Genomic DNA, 21,717 nt, shown 5'->3' with positions numbered 1-21,717 from the left:
ATATGGAATCACACACTCTGGCTTCTCTCACAGAGATGATGTTGTTGTTGTTTTAATAAATCTTTATTGTTCAGATTATTACAGTTGTTCGTCTTTTTCCCCCCATAGCTCTCCTCCACCAGTTCCCCCCCCACCCTCCGCCCTTACCCCCCCCTCCCAAACACTGTCCTCATCCATAGGTCTCTTCCCGTACCCCCACACCCCTTTCCCCCAGAGAATTGTTAGTCCACTACCTTTCTTTGCCCCTGATTATGTTCACCAGTTTATTCTGTTCACCGGATTTTTTAGTCACTTGATTTTTAGATTCACTTGTTGATAGATATGTATTTGTTGTTCATAATTGTTATCTTTACTACTTGGACATGTAGTAAAGATGAAATTTTTCTTCTTCCTCTTCTTAAAGAATACCTTTCAGCATTTCATATAATACTGGTTTGACGGTGATGAATTCCTTTAGCTTTTTCTTATCTATGAAGCTCTTTATCTGACCTTCAATTCTGAATGTTAACTTTGCTGGGTAGAGTAATCTTGGTTGTATGTTCTTGCTATTCATCACTTTGAATATTTCTTGCCACTTCTTTCTGGTCTACATAGTTTCTGTTGAGAAATCAGCTGACAGTCATATGGGTACTTGTAGGTAACTAACTGTTTTTCTCCTGCTGCTTTTAATATTCTCTCTTTGTCTTTTGCTCTTGGCATTTTAATTATGATATGTTTTGGTGTGGTTTTCTTTGGATTCCTTTTGTTTGGGGTTCTTTGCGCTTACTGGACTTGTAAGTCTATTTCTTTCACCAGATGGTGGAAATTTTCTGTCATTATTTCTTCAAATAGGTTTTCAATATCTTGCTTTTTCTCTTCTTCTGGCACCCCCATAATTCGGATGTTGGTACACTTGAAGTTGTCCCAGAGGTTTCTTATACTATCTTCATATTTTTGGATTCTTTTTGCTTTTCCAGTTGGATGTATTTGCTTCTTCATATTTCAAATCTTTGACTTGATTCTTGCAATCCTCTAGTCTGCTGTTGGATCTCTGTATATTATTCTTTATTTCAGTCAGTGTATGCTTAATTTCTAGTTGGTCCTTTTTCATATCCTCAAGGGTCTCATGAAATTTCCCGCAGTTTCTAGAAAATTATTGAAAAACCTTATAACCGTGGTTTTTAATTCTATATCCAGTAGTTTGCTTTCCTCCATTTCTTTCATTTGTGACCTGTTTCTTTGTCTTCGCATTTTGGCTGCTTCCCTGAGTTGATAGAGTGGCTTTGTGTGCTAGATGTCCTACAGGGCCCAGTGGCTCAGCCTCCCCAGTTACCTGAGGTGAATACTCTTGGCGCACCCCTTTGTGGGCTGTGTGCACAGTCTTGTTGTTGTTAAGCCTTGGTTGTTGTTGGTATCACTGGGAGGAATTGACCTGCAGGCCAATTGTCTGTGAGAATCAGCTGTCTATGATGGGAGAACTTCTGTGCTGGAGACACCTTTATGGGGCAAGACTTGCTTCAGTGGGGCTTTGGTGCTCATTGAGTCTGCCCCTTGAGTGTGTCCCTTATGGATTTGAGGAGTTATAATCTGGATGGTCCCACTCTGATATATTGGATACCCACTCTGGGTATAGGATCTCTAAGGGGGTGCAAATTTAGCCTCTGCCTGAGACCACCCAGCAGGAGTTACAGAGAGATCTGCAGATTCCTCTTCTTTGTTTGGGTTTTGGAAGTGCCCAGATGAGACCCAGCTGTGAAGCAGTGCAGGTTTTTGTGGGGCCTTGGGCCATCTTTTGGATGTTCTGGGTCTTTCTGACTTAGCTGCAGTTTTGTTAGGTAAGTCTAGATTTGAAAGGACCAGGCCATTCATATGCAAAAGCCTCTGTGCATAGCTTGAGTGGGGCGGGGTCTCAGGGAATCCACAGGGCCGAGCAAACAGCAATGGCTGATCCTCAGCCCTACGCTAAGAGGCCCCCAAGTCTCAGTGTTCTGCCATAATCACTGTAAGCATCTCTGAGAGAAAGCCGCCCTAGACCAGTCCCTACTTTCTAGTCAATTCTGCTCTGCCCATTTCACAGCCTTCGTGAGCCAGACTAGCCCCAGTCTCTCACCAGAGCTGTGCCCATGCCTGTGTATACCTCTGGGGGAGGCCCTGCCTCGGAGCTGATTTGTGCCCATACAGGTTCACGCTTGTTGCCTTGACTCTGAGCCAATTCTCACATAGCAACACCATTTCCCTTTCCTTTGAATTCCCCATGGATATATGGCTTTCAACTCTTTGCTACCTTGATACTCCACCAAAGCATTCCTTCTGCTGCCTTCCCAGCAGAAACCTGACCTAGCAGTCCGGCATACAACCTCTGGGCCACTCTCCATCCATAATCTGCCGAATCGGGCCATTGTCCTCCATGTGCCAGCAAAGGGACCCGAGCTCCTGTTGTAGGTCTGCTGCTGCTGTCTCTAGGTCCTGCTGTTGAACTTCCTCATGTAGGTGACTTCTCATTATAGTGAAGACCGTTTTCTCTCTGCAAACAATTTAAAACCAGAATTCTGATGCTCTAATTGTAGATGAAGTCATCCATCCCTAATGCGAGTTTTTCTTCTACTTTAAATTCAATGGAAAACAATTTGAATAAGGATATTTTTCTTTTTAACATCCTTTGAGACTTCTGAGACACTAACCTAATCTGGTTTTCTTTTTTAGTTTTCATGAATATAGAATCTTCTAAAAAACTACCTGCTCCTTTATTCTCTAATGATGATATTTTCATAGGGCTTTTGGCCATAAAGTCTCTAATTCTTTGACTCCTGAACTGAAACATATTCTGGTTTCAAATTTCTAAGGGTGAAATGCCTACCCTAGCTGTTCATTCCTCATTCATTGCTCCCTCTGTTGGTTCTTCTTTACAGGACATGTCTAACCAAATGTTTTGGCATTTTTTTTTTTTTTACATATCACCACCACTACCATTGTCACTCGAGGTTTTCAAATAGAAAATCTCACTAGTCGCCGAAACCTGTTTGGCTCAGTGGTAGAGTGTCGATCTGCGGACTGAAAGGTCCTGGGTTAGATTCCGGTCAAGGGCATGTACCTTGGTTGCGGGCACATCCCCGGCAAGGGGTGTGCAAGAGGCAGCTGGTCGATGTTTCTCTCTCATCGACGTTTCTAGCTCTCTATCTCTCTCCCTTTCTCTCCGTAAAAAAATATATTTAAAAAAAGAAAAAAAAGAAAGTCTCACTAGTATAGTGTGTTGGGGGTATTTTGTTTATAAACAAAGTTTATTTCTAAAAACTTTAAAAATTTTGACCAAGTCCTCAGGCTTAACTTTCTCATTTCAACCAACATCATATTTCAGTTCTTCTTAGGTAAAGAAAAGAATATAGGGACCATTTTAGGTTATATATCATCTGTTTTTCTTCTTCTCTGGCATTTGTCAATGCTTGCTGAGTTTTTTTTTAAATTAAAATAAAATTCATAACTACATAAAATTCACAATTTTTTTAATGGTATGCACATTTCTTTTTTTAATGTTCTTATTGATTTTTAGGGAGAAAAGAAGGGAAAAGGATAGAGAGATAGAAACATTAATGATGAGAATCATCAGTCAGCTGCCTCCTATATGCCCCTTGCTGGGGATTGAACCCACCATCTGGGCATGTGCCCTGGTCTGTAATGGAACCAGTGATATCTTGGTTCAGGGATTGACGCTCAACCACTGAGCCACATCGGCTAGGCAAAAATTCACAATTTTGAAATATAATTCAGTGGCTTTTATGATATTCAAAATATAATGCAACCATCATAATCTTATTCTAAATCACCCCTACACAAACCCTGTGCCCAGTAGTAGTCACTCCCAATCCCCATCTCTAACAACCATTAATCTTTTCTGGATTTGCCTGTTCTGGTCATTTCCTATAAATGCTATCATTAATATGTGGCTTCTTTTGTGACTGGCTTCTTCCATGGAGCATAATGTATTGAAGTTCATGTTGTAATGAGTGTCAGTGCTTCCTTCCCTTTTTTGACTGAAAAATATTTCAATGTGTGGATGGACCACACTTGTTTACCCATTTATTTGTGATGGACATTTGAGTTGTTTCTTTTTGTCTGTTGTGAATATTGCTGCTATGAACATTTGTGGAAAGTTCTTGTATGAGCATAGGTTTTCATTTTTCTTAGGTAGTAAACACCTAGAAGTGGGATTGCCAGGTCATATGGAACTCCGTGTTTACCTTCTTGAGGAACTGCCAGATGTTTTCCATAGGAGCTGCCCATTTTTCTCTCCCACCACCTGTGTAGGAGGGTTTCCGTTTCTCCACATCCTCACCAACACTTATTATTTTCCCTTGTTTTTATTATAGCCAATCTACTATCGATAGATGTGAAGTAATACCTTGTTGTGGTTTTTTATTTCATTTTCCAAATGATGAACAATGTTGAGCATCTCTTCATCTGCTTATTAGTGTTTGTACATCTTCTTTGAAGAAATGTCTATCCAAAGGTAACATCTACAATATTTTTGCATCCAAAAGTTTTTCTTTCTCTGTGAAATGCCCAAAAACCCTGAATCATGAAGGTGCAAGACACATCAGAGCACAGTGGTGGTGAGGAGAGAGTGTGAGAACTGACAGGACGTGAGGGATATCTTCTCTCTCTTGTAACATGGATCCAACTCTGGCTTGTGGTCACCCACATTTACAGATACTTCCTGAAATCCTATATCTTCCTTCTTTAGGAGGGAGACATGACAGGGGGATGTTGATCTTCACTCTCAAAGTGTCCTTGACCCTCTGGACACTGAGATTTCTAGAATATTCTTTGTATAGTTGTCCCTTAGAAGCCACAGGGGGTTTGGTCCTGGAACCTCAGGAATATAAAAATGCTTGGGTGCTCAAGTCCCTTATATAAAGCAGTATAGTGTTTGCACATAACCTATATTTGCATATAGGCTACATTGCAGCAGGATGTGCCACATTTCATTTAATTTATGAAGATTCAGTGTAATGCTCAGTATGTGGCAAATTCAGGTTTTGCTTTTTGGAACTTTCTGGGATTTCTTTTTCTTTTTGGAATATTTTATATCCAAAGTTGTTTGAATCTGGAGATGCAAAATTGATGGATACAGAGGGCCAGCTATAATTATATGGGCTCTTTGATACCTATCCATTTATTTATCCAGAATTATTTTAGGCTCTCTTTCAGAGATACGCATCTAAATGTTTGAGTCTAGTTTAGGGTCAGCAGTCCATGGGCTAAATCAAACCAACTACCTGATTTTGTACAGCTAAGAGTTAAGACTGACTTTTTATATTTTTAAATGATTTTTATATAGAACATATGAAATTATATGAAATCACATTTTGGAGTCTGTCAATAAAGTTTATTGGCACCAGTCAATGTTCATTTGTGTACATATTGTCTATGGTGGCTGGTACCCTATGACAGAGGAGTTGAGTAGTCTTGACAGAGATCATCTGACTCACAACACTTAAAATAATTGCTATTGGGGCCTAGCCAGTTTGGCTCAGTGGATAGAGCATTGGCCTGCAAACTGAAGGGTCCCATGTTCAATTTCTGTCAAGGGCACATGACTGGGTTGCAGACTTAGTCCCCAGTAGGGGGCATGCAGGAAGCAGCAGATCAGTGATTCTCATCATTGATGTTTCTCTTTCTCTCCCTCCCTCCCTCTCCCTTCCTCTCTGAAGTCAATAAACATATAAATAAATAAACATGAATGTTGATTTTATTTTATTTTTTAATAAGTCTTTACTGCTCAGATTATTACAGTTGTTCCCCCACACACACATAGTTCCCCTCCACCCAGTTCCCATCCCACCCCATGTCCATACCCCCCCCCCCACTGTCCTCATCCATAGGTGTATGATATTTGTCCAGTCTCTTCCCACACCCCCACACCGCTTCCCCTCCCCCCCCAGGATTGTCAGTCCACTACCTTTCTATGCCCCTGATTCTATTATATTCACCAGATTATTCTGTTCACCAGATTTTTTCTTCACTTGATATTTAGATTCACTTGTTGATAGATATGTATTTGTTGTTTATAATTTTTATCTTTACTTTTTTATTCTTCTTCCTCTTCTTAAAGAATACCTTTCAGCATTTCATATAATACTGGCTTGACAGTAATGAACTCCTTTAGCTTTTTCTTATCTGTGAAGCTCTTTATCTGACCTTGAATTCTGAATGATAGCTTTTCTGGGTAGAGTAATCTTGGTTGTAGGTTTTTGCTATTCATCACTTTGAATATTTCTTGCCACTCCCATCTGGCCTGAAGTTTCTGTTGAGAAATCAGCTAACAGTTGTATGGGTGCTCCCTTGTAGGTAACTGTTTTTCTCTTGCTGCTTTTAATATTCTCTCTTTGTCTTTTGCTCTTGGCATTTTAATTATGATATGTCTTGGTATGGTCCTCTGGGATAAGAATATAAGAATGATTCATCTTAACCCTCTTGACATGGGAGTTATCAATGTTGTCTAACAAAGATGGCAAATTAAGTTTGCATCCTTGGTAAAGTTTAGGATAAACCCTAGAAAAGACCATGACTTCTCCTTTCTCTTTTTTATTCCCCACTGGCAGACAATTCTGTTTCAGGGTTCCTCAAATCTGTGGCAGTTCCTCTGCTTGGTGGCCTGTGTGTTAGGTGTTGCCAAGGTGGTCAGTGAAGATACAGCTAACTATCAGCATGATCCCTTCCTGAACTGTTGAAATTCCTAAATATAGAGTGTGGGAAAGAAGTCTAGCTGCCTTCAGACTGTGGCTTCCTACTAAAGACGGGCATATCTCCTGTGACTGTCTCACCTGGTTACATCTCCATATGTGATTGGGGACCCACTGACACCAATTTGCCCCTCCTCTAGAAAGTAAATTAATTGTGTCACTTACTTCTAAAGACTACTGAGCTGCCTGCATTATACAATGAGTCTCATCTAAAACTGGTATTCTTGCCATGGCTGGTATTGCTCAGTTGGTTGACTTTGAAATCATTGAAAGATCACCAGTTCGATTCCTGATCAAGGCACATACCCAGATTGCAGGTTCGGTTCCCAGTGGGGGTACACACTGGAGGCAACTGATAGATGTTTCTCAACATTGATTTTTTTCTCTCTCTCTCTTCCTCTCCCTTCCTCTCTCTATAAATTTTTTTTTAAATAAAAACATTTAAAAACTGGAATTCTTGAACTCATGAACTTAAGTTAAAAGCAGACTCCCCACCCTCCAAAAATGCCATAAAAAAACATATATCACCAGTAGTTCTTTTTATTTTATTTTTATTTTTATTGATATTTTACAGAGAGGAAGAGAGAGGGACAGAGAGTTAGAAACATCGATGAGAGAGAATCATCGATTAGCTGCCTCTTGCACATCCCCTACTGAGGATGTGCCCGCAACCAATGTACATGTCCTTGACCGGAATCAAATCTGGGACCTTTCAGTCCGCAGGCCGATGCTCTATCCACTGAGCCAAACTGGCTTCAGCTCACCAGTAGTTTTTAATCTTTCTTCAGGACTGTTTTCAAAGTTTGATGAACGTTGGGAATTTTTCCCCCAGAAAAACAGGCATAGACATGTGTATATCATCCCACTTACATTTCATGTTCAAGTTCAGGTTCATGGGCTCCCTGAAGCACACCCTCATGAATCCATGGACCCAATTATAGGATCCTGCTTTAGTCATTTGATTAGGCAAACTACCACCTTCTGAGTATTCTCTAGAATGTATGTCAGCTTCTTTTACAAATTCACTTTTCAGGTGCTCTCTCTGGCAAGAGTAGATCTTTGTGTTTTGTTGCTTAACTTATTTACTTGTTTATAATATTTTACTTTAAGGGTACCAAGACCATTCAGTGGGGGAAAGGACAGTCTTTTCAACAAATGATGTTGGAAAACTGCATATCCAAATACAGTAATATGAAGTTGGACCCTTGACTTACACCATATAAAAAGACTAACTCAAAATGCATCAAAGACCTCAGTGTAAGAGCTAAAACTATAAAATTCATAGAAGAAAACCTGGGGGAGGGGAGGATCTTCATGACATTGGATTCAGCAGTGATTCCTTGGATATAACACCAAAGGCAGAGACAACAAAAGGAAAAAATAAATTTGACTTAATGAAAATTAAAAACTTTTATCCATCACAAGACACTATCAACAGAGTAAAAGCAACCCATGGAATGGGAAACAATGTTTGCAAATCATATGTCTAATTGAGGATTAATATTCAGACTATATAAAGATCACCTACAATTCAACATAAAAAAAACAAACAAATAACTTGATTAAGAAATAGACAAATATTTGACTAGATACTTCTTCAAAGAAAATACAAATAGTCAATAAGTACATGAAAAGGAGCTCAAAATCACTAATCATTAAAATGAAAAAAATCACAATGAAATGCCAGTTTTACATAATTAGATGACTTATTTTAAAAAGCAGAAAAAATAATATGATGGTGACAATGTGTAGAAGTTAAAACCCTTGTGCATGGCTGGTGGGCAAGTAAAATGGTGCAGCTTCTGTAGAAAACAGTATGGCGGTTCCTCAAAATATATATAAAACTACTATATCATCCTGAAGTCTCACTTCTGGATAGATACTTAGAGCTGCGCTTGGCAAACTGTGGCCCATGAGCCACATGCAGCTCTTTGGCTCCCTGAGTGTGGCTCTTCCACAAAACACCATGGCCTGGGTGAGTCTATTTTGAAGAAGTGGTGTTAGAAGAAGTTTAAGTTTTAAAAATTTGGCTCTCGCCGGGACCGGTTTGGCTCAATGGGTAGAGCGTCGGCTTGGGGACTGAAGGGTCCCGGGTTCGATTCCGGTCAAGGGCATGTACCTTGGTTGCGGGCATATCCCCAGTAGGGGGTGTGCAAGAGGCAGCTGATCGATGACTCTCTCTCATCGATGTTTCTAACTCTCTATCTCTCTTCCTTTCTCTCTGTATAAAAATCAATAAAATATATTAAAATAAAAAAAAATTTGGCTCTCAAAAGAAATTTCAGTCGTTGTACTGTTGATATTTGGCTCTGTTGACTAATGAGTTTGCCTACCACTGACTTAGATTCTTAAACAGATCTCTGCACACCCATGTTTGGAACAGCATTATTCATATTACCCAAAAGGTGGAATCAATCCAAGTGTTCATTGATGGACTAGAGGCCTGCTGCATGAAGATTTGTGCAACAGGCCTTCCTTCGTGCAATAGGCCAGCACTGGTTTTCCTCCAGCACCTGGGACCCAGGCCTTCGCTCTGGCCACCACCCTCAGTCTCGGCTCCTGTAGCTCCCTCCACCCCCCTGCCTGCCTCCTGCATAGCAGGTGTCTTGCCCCGCCTGTCTGCTCCACACCTGTATGCATGCTGGCTAGAGGCCCAGAGCAGCTGGGGGAGGAGGGCACCACAATATTTGTCAGGTTAATTTGCATACTCACTCCTGATTGGCTGGTGGGTGTTATGAAGTGAGAGTCAATTTGTGTATTTCTCTTTTATTAGTGTAGATTATGGATAAACACCACTAACACAATGTGGTCCATCCACACAATGGAATATTATTCATCCTTGAAAAGGAAGGAAATTCTGACAACTGCTACAACATGATTGAACCTTGTTAGTGAAGTAATCCAGTCACAAAAGGATGAGTATTGTATGACTCCACTCACAGAAGGTTCTTAGAGGAGTCAAATTCAGAGACAAAGTAGAATGGGTGCCAAGGGCTATTGAGTAGGATATTCAGTGCATACAGAGTTTTACTTTTGCAAGATGAAAAAAGTTTTGGAAATGAATGGGAGTGATGTTTGTCTAACAATGTGACTGTACTTAATGCAGTTGAACTGTACACTTAAAAATGGTTAAAGTGATAAATTTTTGTTATATATATTTTACCACAATTAAAAATAACTAATAAATATCTCAGATTCTATTTCCCAGTGTTACATTAAAGAGGTGTGTTTTTCTTAGTTTCCATCTGCTAAGTCCCACTTCTCCTGCTGAATCATAGGATCACAGATCTAGTGAAGACCCTAAAAATCTATCTTGTACATAGTCATGCTCTGGACATGTGTGCTGGTGCATTTGGGGACCTGGGGGTGAGCAAAGAATGAGAAACAACCTTGGCAGGGATTTCAGAAAGGAGACAATAGGACTAATTTATTCAGAGTCCTTTGATAGTCCTCTGGGTAATCAACAAAAAACACTAAATAGCAGTTGTTTTTCTGTGAATGTGAATACAACTAAGAAATGCTTTTTAAATGACCATCTAACACAGAGTCAGCAAACTAACCCTGGGGCCTAATCTGGCACGATGCCTGTTTTTGTGTAAGCCTCACACTGAAAATATTTTTTGCATTTTCAAATGGTTGGGGGGAAAAAACAAAAGAATGTTTTATGATGCATAAAAATTATATGAAAATAAAAATTCAAAGTCCATAAAGTTTTATTGGACAGCTCCAGGGCTGGGACTAGGGTAAGACAAGTCAAGTGGGCATTCATCTTGGACACAAATTTAAGGGGTAGGTGGTGCCAAAAAACTCAAGTCATCAAGATAAAAAATATTTTAAATGCAGTATTTTTAAAAATCAAGATATCCACAGTGAGCAAAATATAAAAATTTTAAATAAAGACAAAGCCCTCCCCCCCCTGTTGCCTCAGGCTTTAGTAGTGTTCCAAAGGGCATGAAGGCAGCCACACTCATTTCTTACTTACTGTCTATGGTGACTTTCTAGAAATAGTGACAGATAATCCTATGGCCCATGGAGCAAAAAACACTCTGGCCCTTTAAGGAAAAATTTTGCCAACCCGATTGAAATCAATTTACTATATTAGTCCCTAAGAGCAAATAACTATAACCAAATTACAGATCTATTTCCTCTGTCAACTTTTTTATGTGCCTTTAAAAAAATGAGTATACACTCATAAATTATTTAATTTTTAGATAATGGCCTTTATAAGTCAATAGGGACAGTTCACACTGAATTGAAAAGCACATTGATGCTCTTGGGCTATGATGATTGACTGAGTATATAATTACCTGCTTCAAAATTGTAGAAGCCATCATTAACTTTTCTATTAATTAAATGCTTAATTATTTAGCCCTTCATTTACTGGGCTGACTTGACTAGGCTTCTTTTGTAAAATGATGTATTTTCTGCCCAGCTGCCATATATGTCTTAAGAAGCTCAACTAAGAACCTAAGAAGTATTAATCATTATTAAAATCATAACATAGTACATGCCAGGGAACTTCCTCCCTGGTTTTCCTGTTTTCATTTTTTCTAATTCTCTAAAATGTATGCTGTTTTAAAAACATAAGTAAGACCATATTGTATCTTCACCCTGGGCTTCTCTCAGGAAGTGTAATAAAATCCAGACTTGTGGCCATGCCCTCAGGATGTCTGCTGACCTCTCTGGACAGCCTGCTTCCCTGCCCCAGGGCCTTTGCACCTACTATTCCCTGTACCTGGAATGTTCTCTCTCACATCTACCCAGATTGGCTTCTGCTCAGGACAGGTCCAGCCAGCATATTGAGAGGTTGGGAGCCCCTCCCCACCACTGTCTCAGTTCTGTTCCTCTGCTGTCTTCTTTTGTCCCAGCCCCGATCTCTCTACAATCACCTTGTATATCTGGTGTCTTGTCTTTTGTCTGACTCCCCTGAATAAGCATGTCAGCTTCCCCACAGCAGGGTTTTTATCTGACTTATCTTTGAATGTTCAGAGCCTACATTAGTGCCTGGCACTCAGTAAATTCACTTTGTTCCATTCTTGTTTGTTTCTAGTTTAAGTTTACATACATTCATGTTCACCTTTTGGGGTATACGTTTACACACATGCATAGATTCTACAAATATTTGAGAACCTGCTGTGTGGCAGGCACTGCATATCTTGGAGAACGTACCTCATTCTTTTGTTGTTGTTAATCCTCAAGGGAGGATATTTTCCCACTGATTTTCAGAAAGGGTGTAATGAAACGGGAGAGGCAGAGAGAAACATTGATGTGTCTACATCAACCGCATGCGCCCTGACAGGGCCAGGGATCGAGCCTGCAACCAAGGTACATGCCCTTGACTGTGTCAAACCTGGGACCATTCAGTCCGCAGGGCAATGCTGTATCCACTGAGCCAAACTGGAGCATATACCTCATACTTTTTAATGGTATTAAAGTATACAGCAGGGATGTATCATTATTTATTTAATAATTTTTCTATTGATAAACATTTAAATTGTTTCTACTTTTTGGTGACTTATAATAATGCTACCAGAGACATGTTGTTCACATACATTAGATTTTTTACAATTTTATTGAGATATATTTCATGTACCATGAAGTTGACCCATATAAGGTATACAGTCCAGTAGTTTTTAGTATATCCACAGAGTTGTGCAGCCATCACTTCTTAATTCCAGAACATCACACCACCCCAAAAAGAAATCTCATCATCTCCACTAACATTATCTCCACTAACATTCACTCCCTATCTCCCTTCTTCAGCTCCTGGCAACCACTAATCTGGTTTCTGTCTTTGTGGATTTGCCTGTTCTGGACATTTCACATAAATGGAATTACTTTTTAAAAAAATATTTTTATTGATTTTTTACAGAGAGGAAGGGAGAGAGATAGAGAGCTAGAAACATCGATGAGAGAGAAACATCGACCAGCTGCCTCTTGCACACCCCCTACCGGGAATGTGCCTGCAACCAATGTACATGCCCTTGACCGGAATCGAACCTGGGACCCTTCAGTCCGCAGACTGATGCTCTACTACTGAGCCAAACCGGTTTTGGCATGTGTGGCCTTTTTTGTCAGGCTTCTCTCACTGAATGTCATGTTTTCAGGGTTTATCCATGTTGTAATGAGTGTCAGAGCTTCACTCCTTTTCATGGCTGAGTAATACTCCAGTGTATGAATGGACCACATCTTGTTTCATCAGCTGATGGACATGTGGGTTGTTTGTACTTTGGGGCTATTGTGAATCATGCTGTCATGAACATTGGTATACAGTATTCATGTGACCATGTCCCTTGTGTATTACTGGACATGTGTATTTCTATAAGATAAATTCTGAGGGAGAAGGGAGACACTGCTTCCATTTAGGACTTCATTCTCTGACCCTGAGTTTTGAGGGTCCCCTGTTCCAGGCAAGAATTCTCTACCCCTCGCCCAGAAGCTGGTGCTGCCTGGCTCTGCATTTGCCTCCCTTGCACATGCTCAGGGAGGACACTCCAGGAGCCCTCACCTTCTTTGAATTAGTGCTGGAGAAGGCATTGGCAAAGCCAGTGGTCTAATGATGCAAACCCCAGAAACTTGAAGCAAAGGACAGAAAGCAAAGGGGATCTCCTTATGGGAAATCAAATAATCTCATCAGCTCGCTCTCTCACTGGAAGGACGGCACTAGACACAGTCTGCCTTCGTCACCAATTGTCAAGCAATTATGAGACATTCAGCTATGGAAAGTGTACTGTACATGCTTTGAGGTCTTATGGAAGGGCAGAATTTCTGAGAAGGAAAGGAAGCTGATAAGATGTAATCTTTCTGAAAGTAATGCAGCAGTATCAATTTGGAAGAAGAGCTGCTATATTTGGCCTGATAACGGGAGAGAAATGAGTATTAAGTATTGGGCCCAAATATACCCTGGAATAAAGCACATAGCATGAGGTGCTCCCCCAAGAACTTGTAACACTTATTTGTTTTTGAAACCCCAAATAGCAAATAACTGCTTTTAGAGCTTCAGATATTTAAATAGGCAAAAACAGCAATTGATCTTGGTCCTATATACTGGAGTGGATTACAACAATGACTAATTAGCATTTATTGAGCACCTACTATGTGCTGGTTTGACAGTTAAACCCCATGTTTGGTAGGCTTCATTTTATTTAATACAAATACCCATAGAGGAAGACAGAATTTATTTTCTCCATTTATGGATGAAGAAATGGAAGTCGATGTGTGCTGGCCAATACCAGTCACTTTGGGTGGGGCTGCTGCCCCTCACTCATCTTCTATCTTCCTGAGAATTGACCTTTAGCCAGGCACTGTCCAGAACTCCTGCTGTCCCAGGGCAAGCTTACCCAGCAGTTGACAAAAAAAGCCTGTGGTTGTCCACATCATTCATGTGTATGTAAGGACAAACCACACACTGTATTTGCTAGAGAGAAGATTCTGGCAGCGTCCTGCTGGCGTCCTGCATTGTCACAGATGTTATCTTACACAGCATGGGCTGAGCAATAGCCTAGGCAGATAGATGCTATAGCTCCCCAATGAGTAACGTTTAGCCCAAATTATTGAGATCAGTATCCACATTTAATCTAATCTTAAACTTGAAATTTGCATAATAAAGAAGAGGATTTGATTTACCTAGAAATGCAGTTGCATCTTCATTATTCTAGTGTAGTAAATAAGCTTTAATGGGGTTTTTATAACTCAACCTTTTTTCCTTAATTCAGATTCTTTCAAATTTCATGTGGGTAGAAATCTCAAATATTTATCTTAAAAAGACATGTTATTGTAATAATAAATGCTATTCAAATGTAACAATGGTAAAAGATTGGATAAAGATGATGTGCATATACACAATGGAATACTACTCAGCCACTAGAAAAGACGAAATACTACCATTTGCAGTATGAATGGACCTTGAGAATATTATGCTAAGTGAAATAAGTCAGGCAGAAAATGTTAAAAACCATATAATTTCACTCATATGTGGGATATAAAACAAATTCGTGGACACAACAGCAGTGTGGTGGTTGCCAGAGAGAAAGGGGTTGGGGTAGGAGTGAAGGAGACCTAATATATGGTGACAGAAGATGATTTATCTTATATAGATATATTCTATATGTAATATAGAAATCCACACCTGAAGCCTATATGATCCTGTTAGCCAATGTCACCCCCATAAATTTAATTTAAAAATTGTAATGGTGGTAATGATCACTGGGCAGCAGGTTATGTCAGCTGTTAGGCTTCCAGAAGCAAAGAGAACTGGAACCACTATTGGCACACAGGAGGGTTTGAAAGATGGCTGCTTGTCCTAGGGTACATTCTGAGTGAGAGCAAAGAGAGAGAGGGAAGGATGGAAAGGCCCCTTCACTGTTCCTTGAGTTTCGTCTCACAGTACTCATCTGTTTCTTTCCACCTTTCAAGCAGAGCGACATCATTTTATTTATTCCCCCCTCCCCCCAAATGATCTCTTGCTCTGCTTCGGGGGCTGACTTAATGCAAAATTGGGAATGCAAACACCAAAAACAGAACCAGAGGAAGCTAAGCATTTGTCTGGACATTGTGAGCTGCTTGCCCATTTCACACTCTAGGGTCTTTGTCAACCCCATGTCAGTGGGAAGTGTTTGCTGAGAAAAATTAAGACATCTTAATATTGATGGAATAGGAAGGTCATCTAAAATATTTTCAAGGTTTTATGATACCCTCTTAAATTTAATAATTACATTTCCCCCCCAAGCTTTTGATTAGAATGTCTTTCTAAAATGGAATTAATTTCAATGTATCTTCTTAGCATTAATTAGGATTAATTAGATTTAAAACTAAAATATCTCCAAGAGCCAAAACCAGTTTGGCTCAGTGGATAGAGTGTCGGACTGTGGACTGAAAGGTCCCAGGTTCGAAATCAGTCAAGGGCACGTACCTTGGTTGCGGGCACATCCCCAGTGGGGGGTGTGCAAGAGGCAGCTGGTCGATGTTTCTCTCTCATCGACATTTCTAACTCTATCCCTCTCTCTTCCTCTCTGTGTAAAATCAATAAAATATATATATATATATTTAAAAATAAATAAAATATCTCCAAGATTTCATTCTTTGAGTTTAGTTAAAATAATGAGTTCAACAACAACAGTAAAAACCATTTTGTCAAAGTTCTGTGAAGTTTTGCTTTGGGGTTGAAACTTTCACAGGGACAGAATAAAATGTCCTTTTGTTTTCAGAGGATTGGATGGAAGGTTGAGATGAGGAGAAGGGAGATGACAAAAGGGATACATGTTTCTCATTTTGTCTCTCACTGATTTGTTTTCATGTCCTCAGAGCTCCCTGGATCTTGCTGAAGGATCTTTGACTAGATTTTCAGTACTGGGCCAATTGAGATATATTATCATTCCCCCAGAGACTGGTGAGCACTAAAAGCAATAGAAGTTTCCTTCCGTTTCCTTCCTTCCCTAGACAGGTGGACACTTCTCGAGCTGGCCCACGTCCATTCATTGACCAGAGCGGGAGAACTCTGTTTCTGAAACTCTCACTGCAAGACCTTTGGCCTCCCTCATTTATCTTATGTTAAATTTCTTGGTGATCTGGCATAATTCAAAACTGATTTAGCAAGAAATATACTTTTACTTTTCTATGTGACTCTGGAGCTTTTATTTATTTTATTTATTTATTTATTTATTTATTTATTAATCTTTACCTGAGGATATGCTCACTGATACCAGAGAGGAGAGGGGTAGGGAGAGAGAGAGGCAGAGGCAGAGGCAGAGAGAGAGAGAGAGAGAGAGAGAGAGAGAGAGAGAGAGAGAGAGAGAGAGAGAGAGAGAGACATTGATATGAGAGAAAACATCCATCAGTTGCCTTCCATATGTGCATAATACCATGGTTGGGGTGGCTTATAAACAACAAATTTTTTTGTGCCCAGTTCTGAAGGCTGGAAGTTCAAGATCAGGGTGTCAGTCCCTCTTCCGGGTTATAGACTTCTCACTGTGTCTTCTTATAGTAGAAGGGGCCAGTCTTATAATAGGTCATCTATACATTGATGGCTCTAGCCCACATCCTCTATAGATGACTCCAACCTATATCATCTATACACTGATGGCTCCAGCCCATATTCTCTGTATTCTGATGTATCTAACTTACCTCTTGCCCCTCAGGCCTTCATTTATATATCTGCCTGCTTTCTCAGCATCCCAAATTGGGCATCTAAGAGCCTCCCACACCTCACCTTTAAAACTCAACTCCTGCTCTGGCCAGCATGGCTCAGTTGATTGGAGCATCCTCCTGTACACCGGAGGGTGGTGGGTTCAATTCCAGGTCAGGGCACATGCCCAGGTTGCAGGTTCAATTCCCCGTCAGGGCTTGTGTGGGGGCCAATTTTTCTCTCAAATCAGTAAATCTCAATCAATAAAGATCAATGTTCCCCCCCTCTCAAATATATATATATATATATATATATATATATATATATATATATATATATATATATATATATATATTGTATATATAATAAAACTCAACTCCTGGGTGTTCCTCAGGCCTATTTCTGCAGTTTTCCTGATCTCATTTTTTTAATTGCCAAAAACCTTTGAGACACTCTTAACTCCTTTCTCTCACACTCCATCTCCAACCCATCAGCAAATCCTGTGATTCCTCCAGGATTTATCCAGAATCTAGCCCTCCACTGCTGTCTCCCAGGACAGGCCATGTCTCTCATCCAGATTATCACATTAATCTCCTAACTGCTCTCTCTGCTTTCACCCCTTTTCTGTTCTCTACTGGCAGCCAGAGGGACCTGGTTAAAATGCAAGTCAAATCTGATCATTCTTGATCTCAAACCCTGTGATCCCTTTGATTTCACTATAAGCAAAAGCCACATCTCAAATGATAGTATAGTCTGCATGGATTATGTCTTCTCCTTGTCTCCTGGTTTACTCAGCTTTAGTCACTAGCCAGGCATAGTCCTACCTCAGGGCCTTTACACTGGCTATTCCCTCCACTGCAGTGTTGTTCCCTCCACTGGAACACTCTCTCTAAGCTCTGCTCTTCAGTTTCTTCATCTCTTTAATGAATCTTCTCAGGGAGGACTGTGTAATACAACCCTTTAAAAATTGTAATCCAATCCCACCCCATATCAGCACTCTATATCCCTGCTCCATTTTTCTCTTTGGCACCTATTACCACCTGACATGCTATTTATTTTTCTTATTTATTTTGTTAACTGTAACTACCACCACTCCACCCCACCTGCTCATTATCCACTAGAATATAAGCTCCATTAGGGAAGGAATTGTATCTGTTTTGATTACTGGCCAATGCCTGGCTCATGGCATGCTAAACAGTCAATAATTTTTTTTTAATTTAGATCAATGAATAATGCAAGTAAGAGCCCCCCCTTGTCAATCTTCTCAGAGATGGAGTTTGGGGTCTTCACAGCTGCATGTCAGAGCCTCCCTTCAGATAGGGAGTCCAGGCAGAATCATAAGTGGCCCTAGGGCTTTGTCCAAGCAGTGACTTCCATGGTTCTAGCTGCTGGTGGTCTCACCTCCAGGCCTAGAGACATGTCACCTTCCATGTTACCGCTTCTCCATTGGTTAGTGGCCCTGGTCTAGCTTCAAATTTCTCATGTCCCTGGAGCCCAGGTTTAGATTCTAACAACATGGTATTCACTCTCTTCTCCTCAGGAAGACATGCGGATTCCCTCCTGTTTATTTAAGATCACCTCTCAGAGGCTATCTTAAGAAAACAAAGTCTCTGTGCACCTATTGTATCTATCTTAAAGGCCATGTTTTGTCACATGCTTTTATCATATAAGATGTGGATCCCTTGTGGCTATAGCCATATGTTTCCCATTCTATTGCTCTGACTCCCAGAATAAGACCAACCACTTAGAACTCTATGCTCCCCTTGTAAGATGGGGTACTGCTTGCTCCCTGTGCCAGTTCCAAAGCCACAGAGAACCCAGGCTCAGCCTGCATTTGCTCTGGACAGAGCCAAGGCTATGTGCTTTCAGTTTAAGGTGTGTGTGTGTGTGTGTGTGTGTGTGTGTGTGTGTGTGTGTGTGGTGTGTATGTATGTGTTTCCTGTGGGCCAAGATTGGCCAATGCTAGGGACCTCCCTGTCACCTCTTTCCACCTCTTTCTGGGGCTGTGTCCTCCTGCCATCTGGGGGCCTCTGGTGTGGCTTGGCTTCCTCCTCTAAAAGTCCTTCCCTCCCTGAGTGGGGCAGGAAGAGCAGCAGGCTAAGGGACTCCAGATGCTGTAAGTTCCTTCCGGCAAAGTCCCAGGAGGCCTTTTTAATGCTGAGTCAAAGATTCAGTTTGCACCTATTTTGTATGTACTTGACGTCTGCTAACGTCTTTATAAATTAGGAGCTATTTCTCTTACATTCTTAATTCAAATAGTTTAATCCTCAGGTTTAGTTTGTCTAATTACAGCCCCTGTGGGGCTATGAACTATCCTACACTGTTTGATGGATGTTGAATTCTTTCTTCTTGTAGAAAAAGGCACTTTCTCCTCTGGCACTAGGAAAGACTGAAGAAGTCCCTCCTGTGATGCTAATGGAGGCAAAGTTGGTCCTTCTCGGGTTTTATTATTTCAGAACAAATATGGTAAACTGTTTTCTCCTCGGTTACTATAGAGATTATTTGCCTTTCTCTTAGGGCTTCTGAAAATAATAGATTACATATTTGGGAGGGTTTTTTTTTTAGATCTGGTTAATGTGAGATAGAGAGGATTGCTCCTGGGATGACATTGTTTGGTTTGGGAAGTATTCTCCCGGTTGCCCAGCAACAGGCTCTTGGAGACGGGAGTGGACTGCGTTGTCCCTGGCAACCGTTGTTACTCAGCAAACAATGAAGGCCGGCAAGCAGCCCAAGCAGCGCCAGGACTGCAGACTCCTGGGCTTTAATTGAACATCTGCATGTATTTTTCTATGATGAAATTATGTTTGTATTTGATCTGCCATGACAGGTAGAGCTGAGTCCACCTGGGGTCTACTTAGAAGAAAGTATATTGTCATGCTGACATCTTACCCTGTATATAAACTGAGAAGAGATGTTGGGGGAAAAAACTTTTAGCCATTTGACTCTGTCCTAGCCTGCTCTCAGATGGAGACATTTCAGTCTTCAGTGGGATTTCTTTTTTTGATCTACTTCCTTGTGTTCATAAAATCACTACCCGACCAACCTACTACCGTAGGTCCCTGGAGAGCAGCCACTTCTGGAGCCCTCTTCAGCATGATGCTTTCATTCTTGCTGCCCAAGAATATTAGAAAGGCAGGAGTTGAACCCTGATTGCTCACACATAAAGACATTCAGATGTAAGGCTGGCCGGTGATGGAAACTGAACTCAGAACTTTCTGGTTCATCAATATTCCTCTGAAGAAGTTGTTGACCCTCAGGGGAATCTGTATATTATATTAGGGGAAGCAGGTGTATTCCCACTAATAGGGGACTGGAAAACTCTCACCCTGTTAGTGGGCACTGCCAGCCACATGGTGGGTTTGATCATAATAGTGTCACTCCCCCACCTCCTCTTGGGCGCCAGAGATAGCGTTTGTTTACCAGGGCTGGTTGCTTAGGTAAACACTGCCCCTGAACTTCATTCAAAGCCGGTGACACATTTCTTTCCCTCCTCTCAGCACCGCCCCCTCCCCTGCCCACCAATTAAGGCTATAAATTGAGAAATGTTAGGCAGTGCAGGTTTTTGGTGGGGACTTGATCTTACCTTATTCGCCTGGAGTGCAATCTGTCTGACTAACGCAGCAACAGCCGCAAAAGTGACGCCCATATCAGAACACTGCAGCCTGTGGTCAGTAAATCAGCCCTTCTGTGAGACTTGCTTTAGTAATATGGATGTTCCTCTTTTTTTTTTTTAAGGGCATTTCACTCTGTAGCTTCAAGAAAATGCTCATTGCACTCCGTGCCAGCATTCCAGCTAACATCTTAGGATGATTTAAAGTATCTGAACAAGTTTCCCAACTGTCTTTGACAGCTGAAATTTATAATGGGGTGTCATTTGTGTACTAGAACAGGCAAAAGCAAGCTGGGGGTGGGGGGGAAGCAAATAAGCAAGTTCTTAAGCCACCAGCCCTGTTAGATGCAGAAATTAAGATCTAATTACAGCAAGTGTTGCTGGAATCAATATGAATTCTGACGCCCCAGAGGGTTCTTTTGAATCCACAGTCCTGCCTGCAGCCTGTTGCAGAGGGTAGTTGTAAAATCCTTCTAATAGAAATGCTACCCTGCATTCCGTAAAACTATTTCTCACCCAGTCCCAAATGATTTGTGGGCAAGTCATTTTTGAGGAATTATTTCCTCATTTTTAAATGTTCTTTTAAATGAATTATTTTTTAAAATTTCCCATGAAAATACTTTACCCCACATCAGGCTTTGTAGCTTGGGCCAACCGCTTAACCATCATTGGGTAAATCCTCTACCCGTTGGGTAAGAGCTGGGCTGGGTGATTTCTAAGAGCCGACCCAGGACTCTGATTTAAAGAAGTTCTTGATTCTTAGCAAGGCCATATCTCTGCTTTTTACATTTCAGAGTAAAGTGATGACAGAAGGGGAAGTAGGAGGTAAATTGGAAAGGTCCGTATACAATGTTGGTGGGACGAAAGAAGTCAGCCTCTTCTTTGCCTGAATCAGTCATGGAGGTACTGCCCATTGCCCATGGTCATTGCTTGTCTCTATGGGTGGGGTGGGGATCAGGACAGAGACCCCTATTCCAGGTGTTTATCAGGCTCAGAACCCAGGAGAGACTGTCCCTTTCCCTGCCTTGCTTCTCCACCCTTGGGCTGTCTGGGCTGCTCTGAAGACTTGGGAGGTGGAATAGGAGGGGACAAGTTAAGACAGCCTCCTGACTGTCCACATTTTCAATGGCCTCACACATTCCCCGCCTACTGGAGAGTGTGCAGAAGAGAGGGAAAAAGATAGAAACCTGGGTGCAAGTGAGAGGGAAAGAAAGGCTGCTAAGAGGATGAGGTATAATCCGAAAGCAGGACACTGATGAGATTGC

General features: G+C 41.0%; 1 protein-coding gene and 1 long non-coding RNA gene across 14 annotated transcripts in view; one reads left to right on the top strand and one right to left on the bottom strand.

The window, feature by feature from the left end:
• RFX2 (regulatory factor X2) overlaps positions 1-21,717 on the top strand; it is a 91,914-nt gene that overhangs the window by 10,959 nt on the left and 59,238 nt on the right. The window lies entirely within an intron of this gene.
• LOC123653316 lies at positions 467-21,537 on the bottom strand. The gene is made up of 3 exons (XR_006743048.1): positions 21,462-21,537; positions 10,765-10,771; positions 467-478 (listed from the first exon to the last, which is right to left on the bottom strand). It is a non-coding gene; the product is annotated as an uncharacterized LOC123653316 (long non-coding RNA).

This window comes from Pipistrellus kuhlii, unplaced genomic scaffold (genome assembly GCF_014108245.1).
Source record: "Pipistrellus kuhlii isolate mPipKuh1 unplaced genomic scaffold, mPipKuh1.p scaffold_m20_p_30, whole genome shotgun sequence".
Taxonomy (NCBI): Eukaryota; Metazoa; Chordata; class Mammalia; order Chiroptera; family Vespertilionidae; genus Pipistrellus; species Pipistrellus kuhlii.
Note: the sequence above shows the minus strand (reverse complement) of the source record. Positions and strands in the feature narration are given on the sequence as shown.